The 15,523-nt window shown below is 40.7% G+C and overlaps 1 protein-coding gene across 1 annotated transcript in view; it reads left to right on the forward strand.

Annotated features, from left to right (window-relative positions):
- The window catches only part of LOC103260743 (contactin associated protein like 2), a 528,300-nt gene that overhangs the window by 347,011 nt on the left and 165,766 nt on the right, over nucleotides 1-15,523 (forward strand). The window lies entirely within an intron of this gene.

Raw genomic sequence — 15,523 nt, forward strand, 5'->3', positions numbered from 1 at the left:
CACAAGCCCTGCCTTTTCCGAGCACTGGTGGATGTCAAATTCATAACTTGATACGGAGTCTGTGCGTGGCCTTTAGCGGTAAATGTTAGAGGGCATTTTAAGGAGAGGTCTTTCCTAGGAAAATGACAACACACTGTAATAGCTACTGTGCCGACAATCAAATGTGGTGTAATAAGATTCTCTCTGAATGATCCACAGAGTCCCTGAGCCTCGCACAGTGCCTGGCACACCTTGGGTGCTGCAAATTCTTTACTGGGTAAACCAAGCCCATCTTTAATTATGACTCAGGTTTTAGGCAGAAAAGCCAGCAAATCCAGGAGACAGATGACTTCACACTGTTTTATCAACATTATCTTCCTTGACTTTTGATTAGAGATACTCTCCTATTTTAAACTACTCAATCTGTGACCTCTTTTAATGAATGTGACATATCTTGTCATTTCACCATTGCAAAATAATATCAAAAGTCAAAAGACCTAAATAATTGGCTTCAAAGATAGTGGAGACCACCACAGCCAAAAGATCTCATACAACCGACTCTCATCCTCTGCCACGGTGAATTAGAGACTGATCTGAGCAAAGGAAGAGGAATGGACTATTTTAAGAACCTGGGACTTTAGAGACACAGAAAGCTCAAGATCTTCTAGACAGTGGAGCAGCCAGACAACTGCAGAGAATCCAGCGGACGGAGCGAGTATGGAGGAGGGTCTGGTTCTATTGCTCAGTATTCTTTTAGTTGAAAATGACCAAAAAATCAATTCAAAACTAATATTGGAGGGAAATTTTTAGAGAAGGTCATAGAATTATAATATTTCAGAATGAGAAAACAAAAATTTAAGAAGAGGAAGATTAAAACTATAGACTAGAATACCATTAAGCCGGTTTCTTTCTTCCTTTCTCTCTCTCCCTCTTCCTCTCTCCCTTTCTTCCTTTCTCCCTTTTTCTCCCCTTTCTTCCCTCCCTCCCTCCGTCCTTCCTTTCTTCCTCCTTCCCTTATCTGTCTTTCTCTGAGGACTGAGTTAATTACCTCTTACTGCAAACCCCATCTTTCACGTATCATGAGACACAGTCACAACAGTACTGGACTCACATCTTCCCAATTTTGCTACCAGAAGAAAGAGTCCTAGTCTCTTGACTCTCTTTGTAAAATTCCTGAGATTCTCTTGAGTTGTTTGGCTTGAGTCATGTGCGTGCCCTGTTGAGAGAAAGGAAAAAGCAATGACCATACCTCATGATGAGAGTGAAGAGTTGAGGAAACTCCCCCAAGAGAACAGAACACAGTTTCAGAAAAAGGAAGGAGACAGAATAGGTGTGAAAACATTGAATGCACAATGCTCTGAGGTGGGGGAAGAGGCAAACCCTGGAAGTACTCCAAAAGCAAGAACCAATTCTGCTAGGAATTATACCCAGATGTGTTGAGAAGTTATGCCCTCCCTCCTTCTCATCAGGTAATGTAATAGACTGCACTGAGACTTCTGGCTGCATTTAGGAAGCCAGACCCTTGAGTGCTGCTAGAAAAGGCTTCTCTGTCTGGGGAGTGCCTGTCTTTCTCAGTCCAGCCCCTTCCATCTAGCCCAGGGTCTACTGGCAGTCTTACCCTCCCCTGAAGAGAAAAAGACAGTAAAGGTAGAAAGTGGTAGGGAAAGTAAAAGGTATGACTCCTCCTTAGAGAAAATAGATCCCAGGACTCCTCACTTCTCTCCCCCACTTTCTTTTGGGCAGGGAGGCCTTGAGAGAACAGGAGTAATTGCGAGGGTGCCTTTAGACCTCCAGGAAACACTTTAATTTGTTTCTTAAAGCAATCTACAAATCCATCTTCAGAATTTCTACAGCCTCACCAATGTGTGGAAAGAGACATAATAAAATGTTAACAGCGATCATTTCTGTGTGAAGAGAATATAAATGGTTTTATTTCTTCTCGAGTTTTCTATATTTCCTCAAGTTCTATTATAAGCATTCTAATACTCAAACAAAAATATGAGACATACATATATTCTCAAACTATTGTGATAGCTCACTCCCATTATAATAAAATATAATGACAAAGATATTTCAGTAATTTCAAATTAACATTTACTCAGAATCAAAGAACAAAAGTAAGACTAATTCCAAGATGAGTTTTAAAGCACTGTGGAATGGTGCCTTTGGAATTTAGGTAAACTTTTATGCATTTATACATGCTCAAACATCATATAATTTAGATGATCTTTATCAGTGTTTATGGAATCCTTAAATGCCAGTTTACTTTCCTAGCTAGGTTTGGCTAAAGCTAACATTAAATTCATTTGCATTCCCTCCGCACATACCCTCTGAAACAGTGTTGAGCACTTGAGGGAAATTGACCTTGGATGAAACATTTGCTGCCGAAAAACAAAGTGCCCAATCTCCACATAGATAACAAGAAACTGACTTTAGCAGTTATCAGACACCAACCTGAATCAGAACCCATGACAACCCTCAAGTGGCATCATTTATGAAAACTCACAGTTGCATCAGGGATAATGGCTTAAGGCTTAATGTCAGTCAAAATGTAAACAAACCAAGTGCAGGCAGAGAGCACCTGAAAAAGTTCTGTATGTGATAAAAAAAATCATGTCAATTAGCATGAATCCAAAGTGTGAATCAACAATTTCAAAGTCTTATGCAACTAATCCTTTCTTCTCTCTTTCCTTCTTCCTGCCACCCATGGGTTTTTTCTTTCTACTTCTTTCCTTTCTTTCTTCCCAGTCACATTGCAGAAGGGATCTAAGGGGGTTTACAGGAAGTACATAACATGAAATTGAGAGTTAAAGTAAGTCACCAAAAGTAGACCCCCAAGACAAGGGGAAATAGAACACGTGTTCAGATCACAAGGTCTTACCACTTGCATAAATTTGATTGTGCACTTCTTGGCAACCAGAAGTATTCAACCCATAAAGATAAACAAAGCCAGTTCTTCTAGAGAACCAAAACTTTTCTTACTATGTCATTCTGTTTATTTTCTTTAGTACCATGGGTTACACCAGCAGTCCCCGAACTTTGTGGCACCAGGAATCGGTTTTGTGGAAGACAACTTTTCCACAGACTGGGGTGGAGTGGTAGGGGATGGTTTCAGGATGATTCAATTACATTACATTTATTGTGTACTTTATTATTATTACATTGTAATATATGATGAAATAATTAGACAACTCACCATTAAAAAAGGAGGCACAGATGGAAGTTGTAAATAAAATAACAGGCAGGCCACACACAGACTAAAATAAGTGTCAAATTCTTTTTGTTTTTTTTTGAGTTGGAGTCTCACTCCATTGCCCAGGCTGGAGTGCAGTGGCACATTCACAGTCACCCCAGCATCGACCTGCTGATCTCCAGTGATCCTTCCACCTCAGCCTTTCAAGTAGCCGGAATTACAGGCATGCGCTACCACACCCCGCTAATTTTTTGATTTATTGTAGAGATGAGGTCTTGCAAATTTGCCCAGACTGATCTCGAATCCGCTGACTCAAGCAATCATCTCACCTGACAGGGCTACAGGCTTGAGCCACCATGCCCAGCCAAGTGTCAGATTCTTAAAAACCTGCCACCAGAAGCAGTTGTACAATTGAAGCACATCAACTCACCTGCCACTCAGGCCTTTTATATGAGTCTGCAAGCAATTGATTTGCTATGATCTCTGTGCAGTCAAACCTCACTGCTAATGTTAATCTGTATTTGCAGCCACTTCTCAGCGCTAGTATCACTGTCTCAGTTCCACCCTGGATTATTAGGAATCAGATTCTCATAAGGAGCATGCATATTCCCTCGCATGCACCGTTTACATTAGAGTTTGTATTCCTATGAGAACCTAACGCCACCACTGCTCTGACAGAAGGCAGAGCTCAGGCAGTAATATGAGCCTTGGGGAGTGGCTGTGAACACAGATGAAGCTTTGCTTGCTCACTCGCCGCTCACCTCCTGCTTTGGGGCCTGGTTCCTAACAGACCGTGGACTATCTTGGGGACCCCCAACTTATGCAATATCACATACATGATAGCAGCGCACGTATATTGATGCCTACCGTGTCAATGTGCTAGGCTGTACACACATTTTATCACTTTATCTTCACAAAAAACCTTGTGAAGTATGTGCAGTCATTGTTTCCATTTTAGAAATGTGGAAACTAAAGTTCAGAATGTAAGATATAACTGACCCAAAACTGGAAAGCAGTAAGCGACAGTAGCATAGGTGAACCTCAGTCTAATCATACTTCAAAGTTTACACATGCCCTTAACCCTTACTTAATAAAAAGATGTCTGAAAAGATGCTCACAAAATTTGGGTAGTGGATCCTTCTGGTTGGTAAGAAGTTGATTTATGTTATTGTTATTGTCGTTACTACAAAATAGTTCAAAAATATGCAAAAGCAGAGAGAAAAATAAAACAAATACCTATGTACTCACCATCCAAACGTTACAAATTTTGATATTTTGCTCTATTTCTTCAGATGCTTTAAAAACACAAAGGTAATTGAAAGCTCTTTGTTCTCCCGGTTACATCAGGGACCCTGAGAAAGGTAGTAGGCAATGCCCTCAAAGCATTTCTGCAGCAAATATGGTGGCTGGGCTGTTTGATGCTGCATCTCCTTAGGAAAGTCAAATATAACTTCCAAATGGAATTGGGCCTAAATGATTCTGTAGAGAATGGGGTGGAGAAGGATGATAGGCAGATGAAGGGGGCACATGCTGAGATGAGGCCGCTTTCTGATATCATGACCTGATCCAAGCATAAAACTCACTATAAAATGAAAATGAATAAACTACATGTTCTTGGAATAATTAGCCATGATGATCACATATTTTGGGGTTTTGATGCGAGTCAGACAATGGAGAGTTCAGGGATATATTCTCTGGCACAGATATTCAGAATCCATATTCTCTAAAAATCAAATGAACAGATGGTAAGGATGTATCATTTTGGCTTCCAACTAACTAAAGGGCCATCCGATCTTTGCCAAGAAGGAGCTAACAGATTTCCTGCAAGCAAAATAAGGTCTTTCTGAGAAAATAACTCTAGGTCCTTAGGAAGAAATGATGATTAGGTCCCTAAGTTCTTATACCAAAAAGAGCATGAATTTGATTATTTTCATTGGGAATGTTCAAAACAAATGTTCAAAGACATCTCTGAATTCTGTTTCTTAAAATAACATAATCCGCGGGTTTGAGACCCACCTGGGCAGAGAGACCTCATCTCGACAATAAATCCAAAAATCAGCCAGGCGTGGTAGCACATGCCTGTAATTCTGGCTACTTGGAAGGCTGAGGCGGAAGGATCGCCGGAGCCCAGCAGGTCGAGGCTGCGGTGGCCGGGAGCGGCCACTGCACTCCAGTCTGGGCGACAGAGTGAGACTCCAACTCAAAAAAAAATAAAAAATTAAAAAATAGCATAATGATAATAATTTCTTACCTGTTACTAATTGGAATTTCATCCAAATTGGGTTTTTTAAAGTTGTATCCATTGCTAATTGATCTATGTATTGTGTATAAATCTTTAAAATTGTCAGAGAAGTGTTAAAAAATACTAGTAACAAGTAGTGTGAGCTAATTCTAGGAATGGTGGAAAAAATACAAACAGAAGGATACCACTAGTTGCTATAACAAAGTCTATCTTATATCAGATATATTCTTAGAAAAGTAAAGTCCTGTGGTTCAGCAGTGATTAAATCATGAGCATCCACCATGGCCACCAACTCCCCTTCTTCCCCCATCCTTGACAGTGGGAGATTCCCTTGATTAGGTCAAATTCTTGTCCATTATTCTCGCAATGCTCCATGGCTCTCTCCTCTGGGAGGCTCTTCCTTGCCTGTGATCTGCCATGGCCACCTCTGACTAAAATACTGCGTTCCTTGTGCAGCTTCCAAGTTCATTTCCTGCAGGTGCAAATTGTACTGAGGTTGTCTTACACTCATAAGCCTTTTGTAGACCAGACCTGTGGTTTTACAGGTCTAATACAATTCCCTCAAATCTCAAGATGACTTCTAATCTATTTGCTTCCAGTCAGTTTCATGGGTCTATAAATACACCCTATGCTCCCCTCTAGACATAGATCTTAGAACTACTTGGTCATTTGCTTCCAAGTGCCTATGCCTCTCTCTCAAGTTAATGACAGCTACTTTGAGACCAGCTGACACAAAAAGGCTTGGGTGGCAAGTAAAAACCCTGAATTTGGACATTACCCATGAGGCTAAGTCAGCTTGCTGAACTGAGAAACCTTTGTTGGTCAAAGCTTTCTGTAATGTTATTCCTTACTCTCTGGTAAAAGACTCTAAATTGCTGGACTTTTCTCTATTCTCTTTCCCTGATGTTTGAAAACTGGCCAATTCTTTCTTGAACTCATCTTTTCCTTGACATAGGCAGCAAGAAGCAACTGATACCCTTCACCATTCTGTTTCTTTCAAAGAACTTTCCCTAAAGCTATAGGCACTTCCAGGTTATGTGAGGTGACCGTTTTACAAGATATGTTGTTGTATACCATCCTTTTTTCATCTTTCTTGCCTCTAACAGCCATTTCTGTACCACCTGTCTCCTGACCTCCAAGCCAATGCTACATATTTTAGGTTCCTGTTATGGCAGCACTCTGCTTTAAGGTACCAATTTGTGTAGTAGTTGTGGTTATATTAGCTGCTAGAACAAAAAAGAGAGCGAGACTTTACACAAATAACTTTATTTCTCTCCCACATACCAGTATAACACACGTGCTCCTAGCTGAGAATCAAGCACAAAATATAAATAGGTTGATAAAAAGGTGTTTGTACTAATGTCCAAAAAGAATACAATGAAAGATATAGTAGTTCAGTGCTATTAACTCCAAAGTCTTCAAGGAAGGGTAGGATGTTGACAGGTGACAGTAGTATAGAAGAGTATTTATTGTGGAGGAGGAGAAGGGAGAGGGAGTGTGTATGTTCTGAAAGAGAACATAATATTCAACAGTCATACTGGGAGAATGACTACTTCATAGGCTTAACCCTCATTCTGTCTAATGAATAAAAATGGATCACTGGAGAAGACTGTAAAAATTATGACCCAGAGGAATACTAACTGAAATATGTAACATCATATGGTCTGTAGTCCTTTATGAATATTGAATGCATAAAATCAGCAGTCTGGGATACATACAGAGTTTTGTCAAAAATTGTTGGAGGAATTTTATTAGCAGCAAAATGAAAAAGTAATTGAATTATGGACTTATAGGGCAGCAATATATGTGAGTTGACAGGAAATGTTGATGGGCAGGAGGGAACTAGTTCACCACTTTCTGTATGTGAGAAAGTGTTCAATTGAAGGAATTTCAAGTAACCTTTTCAAGTCCAGAGAAAATCTCTCTTTGCTTGGGAGGGCCTTAGTAATGATGTTATGTAGTGCTCAAAACACTTCCATATTTATCCAAATACTTCCAAATATTGATACTTCCAATATTATAAGTTGGGAAAAGCTGCTGCTATTAGACTCATTCTACAGATGAGAAAATAGAGATTAAGACGTTCTGTGATGAAGTCTAGATATGGTGACTCACGCCTATAATCCCAAAACTTTGGGAAACCCAGGCAGGAGCCAAGGAATTCAAGACCATTCTGGGCAGCATAGCAAGAGACCTCATCTCTACAAAAAAATTTTAAAAATTTTTTAAAAACCCTCAAAAACATTAGCTGGGCTTGGAGGTACATGCCTGTAGCCCCACCTATTGGAGAGGCTGAGGTAGAAGGCTCTCCAGAGTCTGGGAATTAGAAGCTGCAGTGAGCTGTGATTGTGCCACTGCACTCCAGCTGGAGCCACAGAGTGAGACCCTGACTCAAAATCTCAAAAAAAAATTTTTTTAAAGAAATTCCATGACAAATAAGGTACCAATGCTCACAAGAGACATTATCTCATCTAGAACCCAATAACCAAATCCTTTCTGGTGGCCAGTCATTACTCACACCGCCGTCTCTTTGTTGTCTTTGCAAACAGGCAAGAAAGCCAGGCTCACTCCTGCTAGTTTGCTTTATAACCTTTTGAAAAATTTTAAAAGGTTTACACAAAAGTAAGTCTTTTGGAGATTAGTGCTTTCTTTGGAGCCATTAAAAGAAATGGCTTAATAGCATTTCCTAGGGATCATAAAATCCAAACTTTTATAATCAAAGAGAACTAAGACCAATGTTAAGACCAGTGTCTTTATAGCACACAGTATCATCCCCACTAAAAGTTCCATCTCGATTCTTTAAGTAACCATGAACATAACTTCCTGTCTGTTCACTTTAGCATCCTTCTTTTCTGTAGTCACATGGAGCCCAGACTGAAATTTGATACTGAAGCTCAAATGAATCATTTAAAAATATGTGCCTTTATTACCCTTGAACTTTCTGTCAATAAAGAAAAATACCCAAAGGCATATAGATATAAACACCTTTGAAAATTTTAATATCAGAGTTTGTTCAAGTCTTTATTTTAAAAACACATATACAGTTTAGAAACATTCAGTTTTTTAAGGATGTCAACAAATAAAGTTGCCCTCGCTAGCTTAGGGCCCTGCTCTTGAAATTACATTTACTGTAACGTCTTCCCTTTAGCTAATTTAGTTTTTATCTACTCCGGATGATAAACTCACAGCCTTGGTTGTGCAATACAGGCGTGCTAGACAGAAGGCAGGCAACTGCACAAATACCGATGAGCCATTTGAACTCATCGCTTTTTCCCTTGCAGAAGCACTTTTACCCGTTCATGGGCTCTCTTATCAGGATAGAGAGCAAGCATATTACCACTTCAACTTTTCACTTTAATGGAAGGCTGGTGTGTTTAATTCTATGGTGAGCATAGGTTAATATTTTATTAGTTTCTTACATAATTACCATGGAACCAAACCATTGTAATAAGATAGATGTCTAGGAAGAGAGAGGGCTGCATATATTAGAAACTTGCCCATGAATTTGGTCTGTTTATGAGTCAGTGCTGGTTTTTCTTCCTGCTTTCTTTCTTTTTTGTTTTCTTTCTTTTTTTCTCCCTCCCTCCCTCCCTCCTTCCCTCTTTCCCTCCCTCTCTCACTCCTTCCTTCCTTTATTTCCTTTAAGACAAGGTCTCATTCTGTCACCCAGGCTGGAGTGCAGTGGCATGATCATAGTTCATACTTCCTGAGTAACTGGGACATATGTCTGTCACTATGTCTGGCTAATTTTTTTCTTTCTTTTTTCTTTTTTTTGGTAGCAACAAGGTCTTGCTATGTTGCCCAGGCTGGTCTCAAACTTCTCTCCCTAAAGTGCTAGGAATACAGGCATATGCTGTGCCTAGTGTTTTATTCCAGATATCCATATGAGAAAACTGCTCATAATTGAAACACACATCAAAAACCTCATGATCTCATTAGCTTTTGTAATGTCTCCTCTGGTTTTAGTTTGGGCTATGAGTCCCTCACCCATGAAAAAGTATTTTAGCAGATCTTCATTATTTGGTTCTGAGCAGAAAGTAGGAGTATCTGGAGAAATGTCTCCAAAAAAGGGAAACAAGACACCCAACTATCAGAGCCTCAGATACCCCTCCCTGCCAGTCCCTTCAAACCAGCTTGTAGCTTTAAATTCAGACCACCTCCACACTTAGAGGTCAGGGCAGCTCGTATGCAAGAACCTGACTCTCAGAAGTGCAGTAAAGGTGTGTGATGAACATCCTGCTTAAGAAGACAGTAGGTCCTCAAGATGGTTCAAGAGTTCTTGAACCAGGCACAGTGGCTCACGCCTGTAATTCCAGCACTTTGGGAGGCCCAGGGAGAAGCATTGCTTGAGCCCAGGAGTTCGAGACCAGCCAGGGCAGCACAGTGAGACTTCACAAAGAATCAAAAAATTAGCCGGGTGTGGTGGCATGTGCCTATAGTTCCAGCTACTTGAGAGGCTGAGACAGAAGGATCACCTGAGCTCAGGAGATTGAGGCTGTGATGAGCTCTGATTGTGCCATTACACTTCAGCCTGGGTGACAGAGTGAGACCCTGACTCAAAAAAAAAAAAAGACTGCTCTTTTAACAGTGCACTTCCTTCTATTTAAAACCATATGGGAAGCCCAAGAATTTAGCATGCTGATGTCTAATTGACATTCCCCCTTGCCCCTGTCCACCACCCAGCCTACAACATGGTGGGAAACAGGCAGCCATTCCTTAAGCCTGACTTGGATAAATTCAGTCGGTCGCCAGTACCATTCCATATTACTGATGTGAAATGCAACTGAAATGAATTCAACTTGAATCAAAAATAAATCTGAGGAGAACAAATATATGTTGAGTTCCTACTATATAAAAGATGTTTGATTGGATAAGGGTGAGTTGAGGGATAGTGGAGTGACCCCTGAAGGGGTGAACAAAATGTATCTTTTACCCTCAAGGAGTATATATCGTAAGAGAGGAGAAAAGATACATACTTGATATACATTTGTTTAGATACTAGAAACCTATTCCACCTAATTCTCCTCTAGAGGAGGCTTTAACAAGTTAGCCTCCCTATCAATGTGTAAACAATAGAAAGGGTAGTTAGCAGAAGAGAACATTAGCAGTTTGGGCTGCTAATAAGGCCACATGAAATGAGATTTCCCTTTGAAGATGCTCTCAGTTTAAGTAGAGACCCCATGGACGGGAATGATGAATCCAGAGGTTGTTACTAAGACATAAATAAAAAGGAATCTTTACTAACAAGCCACCTTCTTTAATAGCTCTGTGTTCCCTAGCAAGTTATCAAAATCTCTGCTTTCTTATTTATCAAATGGGACTGAGACCACCTAATTTTAATGGGGTTTGTGTGTGTTAAATGAAAACGCACACACACAAATCAAGCATGGTCTGCGGCCTAATAAAATGCTAGCTTTCTTCTTCCTTCCCAATTCCCTTCTCTTGCTTATAAGCAAAAAATAATACAGCAGCATCAGAGTCATTATCAACATGGTCTTTGGGACTAAGGTTTCTTTCCACTGATTTGCTTTTGAGCCCATTAAGCGTATCCTCAGCACCTAGTATATTCTCAGCACCTAGTATATTGCCAGCATGCAGCATTCAACAGAAGAGAGACCATCAATCACACAGATAGGAACCAAGTGCCCATCGAAGTATCAGTTTGTGCCGTGGAAGCACAGAGAAGAGAGGAAACGCATTTTTCGGAGGAGAAAGGAATGGATCGGGAAGACTCACAAAGGCACTTGATCTGTTCCTTAAAGGTGTCCCATGGGGAGTTGGGAAGACCCCTTACCTTATTTTTCTTTTTTACTACAGGAATTTAGGCTTGCCCTTCATAAAAATTATACAGAAAACATTAGAAAAAATAACTTACAACCCATCAACCCCATCTGATCTGAAACAGAAAAAGACTCATAATGAATATGTCAAAACTCACATGTTTTTCATCTCTTTTCTAAAGCTATTTCATCTGCAAATGAATTATGCACTCCAGGGCTAGACAGGATCCCCATTTCTACTCTCCAGAAAAATGTGTTTACTTCGCTTTACATTTCTTACAGCTCAGTGGGAAGGCGGCTGCAATGCAATTTCTGATCCAGTTTAGGGTTTGAGATGTCAGTCCTCTCTCTCCTCTAGAATTCAGTCAAAGCTTATAAGCCCAAGGTTGGGAGTTCATTTTTTTCCCCCCAAGCACATTAAGTACATAAATCACCTCTCAAGAAGGAAGATAAGGTTCCTGGATTTCTATTTTGTCTGGCATGAAAACTAAAGTCCAATCTGTGAGACGTTATATTGTTATATCCATCTGCAGTGCACTAAAAATCACTCTCCAAGATTGTAACTCTCAAAGCTATTTTTTAGTACAATAGGCAGAGCGGGTTGTTTCATATGCACAGGTAACTGAAAGTGGGCTCCTATCTCACATATGTTTATCTACACTATGAAAAGTAAATGTATCTCAACACGCGGTCTGAGGTTCTGAGGTGTTCCATGCTGCCCTTCTGCTCAGAGGAGGGATAAGTCTGTACTGGGATAGAGGGAGTCAGGATTTTGATGGACAGTGTCTGGGAGCGAGTTCTGAGCTAGTGTTAACATGCCCTCTAGTGGCCATTAGTCATTACCAGCGAGTGTGGGGAAGGGAAAACAGTGAAACTAGCTTGAATGTGCTTTTCATGAAATCCAGTCGTCGATTATGGCCTGGACTGTTTGCATCAAACGTGGAACACCATGAGGGTGGTAGGACTTGACATGACTTGTATCAATGGAAGTCGGCCGTTTTTTTCAAAGGGTACAACCTGGGGATTTTTTTCTTATGTTTGTAACATCTCACTGCTGTGTCCCTGAGCCCTGTGCACACAAGAAAGCTTCAAAAAGTGTTTGCTGAGTGACTGAATAAACGACAAATCCCATCTACAAATAATGGATTCTGAGCACATCCAATGAGCTTGAACCATTTGAGAGTGCACCGATTCTTTCTGCTTTCCGAGGTATGTTTGATTTGTCTTCTTTCCTCGGTGATCACTTATCGAACTAAAAAAAATTACTCTCTAATATCTTTCATATGAGAAAAAAATCATCAAAATATTGAAAGGAGCGATGATAAAGCCCCCTCTCTAAGTAGAAGAGTAGACTGGGCTGCTAGTTCAAAAGAGAAGATGAAGAAGGACTCCAAAAGGGAGTGGAAGGAAGAGAATGAATGAAACAAACGAGAAAATGGCTGCCACCTAGTCAGGCATTCCTCCTGATATCATCAGCCAAGGCCACCAGCAGAAGTGAAACTGTGAGGACAGTAGAAATGAGCCCACCACAGTAGCCTGAGTCCTGGTCCCCTGTGGAGATGGGGCTAGGATCTGGGTTTTCAACGCCATCATTTCTGTCAGGGCTTCTGTGCTTAACCCCGACAGCTGAACACCACAAAATGCACAGCGGTGGCAGCAATGAAGAGTTGACAGGTTTCTACAGCCTCCAACATTGGGTATCTCTGAAAACCTGTCCTGCTACCAGAGAGGGACAGAGGTCATGCAAATCACAAGATGGAGAAAAGGACAGGTAGTGTCAAGTCAAGAAAAAAAAGCCTTTAAAGAATCAAAGTTAGTTTTACTTAGAAGTCTTAGACCCAGGCCTATAACCTAGGAGTAGTCTTTTTGAGCGGTTTTATCAGATTGTTCCAGCCCACTGCTTATAAATAGGTGGAGGGGTTCAGTATGTGTAAAATTGTATTAAGCTTGTTTAGAAGTTGTATTAAGGTAGAATTATATTAAGGTTTGGGCATTAAGATTATAATGCTCTCATCAGCCATTACTCTATTTGTAGGAAAAGGTAAGGCCTAGGGTCATTTATCTTTTAAGGAATATGGTGGCTTAGGAAAGGGATGTGAGGACTCTGGGTTCTATTTTGTTCTGTCTTTGAAGAACCTTTTTGGGGAGCTGTATGTCATCACAAAGTCAGAGCTTTGTAAAATGATGCTAGCAAGCAGAAATGAGCAAACATTTTACATTTGTTACTTTTATCTCACATATTCCCTCTTTTGGTCATAAATTAACTGTCCAGTTGTATTTTTAAGACCAGTGTTGATTTTCATATGCAACTAGAAAGACTTTTTTTAGGAAGGTTGGTGATCTTTAATTGTAGTTATAAGGAATGAGTACCAAACCCAGTGCATGCATTGGAAAATATGTTTGGGATTATATTTTTTTATATTTATTTATTATTTTTTTTTAGTCAGGGTCTCACTCTGTCACCCAAGCTGGAATACAGTGGCATGATCATGGCTAACCACAGCCTCAAACTCCCAGACTCAAAGTGATCCTCCTATGTCAGCCTCCCAAGTAGCTGGGACTACAGGCACACACCACCATGCTTGGCTAGTTTTTTGTTGAATCAGGGTCTCACTATGTTGCCTAGGCTGGTCTTGAACTCCTAGTCTCAAGCAACCCTCCTCTCTTGACCTCCCAAAATGCTGAGATTACAGGCATGACCCACCATGCCCAGCCAGGACTGATATTTATTTGTTAATTAGGATGATTAGGGGAGTTTTTTTTAAATGTTATCTTTTTGGTATCTAATATCTTAATAATATTATTATAAGAATACTTCAGATTATATATATTTAATAGTGTTAACATGAATTATAGATTGAAACAAAATATAGCCATTTAATAAAATCAGAGTGTGTACTTATAGTTTTTGTATTAATTGTACTTATTTGTATGTATATTTATTCGAATATTTTTTATGAAAAGCAACTTTGTACTAGAGTTGACTGGAAACGTATCTAGAGAAGGATTTTGAATAAGTGGGTTGTCTCATGCATTTCCTGTGGGTGTCATGCCAGCCTGGCTCTGCTATGGGTGCAGGACCCAGACCCAGGACCCAGGCTAGTGCAGTAGAGAGACATGGCTTCAGCGAGCCCACAGACCCCTGGGCTATACTACTCAGCAGCTATACATCTCTTACACATTGAAATTTAACCTTTGTGCCTCAGTTTCCTCTCCTGTAAAACAGGGCAGATAAAAGTGTGTGCCCACAAAATTGTGTGCCTATTAATTGAAATAATATATGTAACACAACTCAGATACGATCTCACCAGGAGTTGGCCTTCAAAAAATGTTAGATGTGAAGCCGGGCTCGGTGGCTCAGCCTGTAATCCCGCGCCTTTGGGAGGCTGAGGTAAGTGGATTGCCTGCGCCCGCGGGTTCGAGACCCGCCTGGGCAGCGAGACTTCATCTCTACAATAAATCAAAAAATCAGCCGGGCATGGTAGCGCATGCCTGTAATTCCGGCTACTTGGAAGGCTGAGGTGGAAAGATCGCCGGAGCCCAGCAGGTCGAGGCTGCAGTGACCAGGAGCGGCCACTGCACTCCAGTCTGGGTGACAGAGTGAGACTCCAACTCAAAAAAAAAAAAATGTTAGATGTGGATAATGTTGAGGAGGAAGGAGAAAACCAAACTTGTTTTTTTTCTACTCCTGGAATATTCTCTGCACTTTTTCTCCTTCCCCCAAGTCCTTACAGCAGCATATTCTATTGCCCCAAAGTTGCCAAGAGAACCCAGGAAGAGTGTCAGGAACTGAACTTCACTGGGAGATTGAAGATCTGTGGTGTGAGCAAGATGCAAACTGGTTCAGGGGACACCAGGAGGGTCAAGATCTGCAGACTCTCCCTAGTCTTTTCTGGAGTAGAATTAACACATGATCCAGATCCAAATCCAAATCTCGTAGGCTGCTAGGCTGAGAATTAACCTCAGCCCATTTCGTTATAGCTTTCAGGTGCATGCACATGCACGCACACACAAGCACACACTCTTAACACACTCATGCAGGGCTGAGTCTCGAGAGGCAAATGCCCCTCATCTCTTGCCATATTTCCTGGTCTTTACTGTTTTCCATTCCTCACCACTTCTACCAAATGTTCCCACCCCTCCCACCTTCTGCTTCCTGGTACAGGCTTCAACCATCGCATTGAAAAAGCTTTAACATTTCCCAGGGACCAAGTTTTGCTGCTTTCTATAAACCAGCAAAAATGGCCATCAAATAAAGCGTGCAGACCCGCAGTGTCTCCCCCACCTTGTGAATATAATGATTTTCCTGATGCACCTTTCTGCTCTTTC

The sequence above is a fragment of the Carlito syrichta genome, unplaced genomic scaffold (assembly GCF_000164805.1).
Source record: "Carlito syrichta isolate Samal-C Ts95f unplaced genomic scaffold, Tarsius_syrichta-2.0.1 Scaffold303324, whole genome shotgun sequence".
Lineage (NCBI taxonomy): Eukaryota > Metazoa > Chordata > Mammalia > Primates > Tarsiidae > Carlito > Carlito syrichta.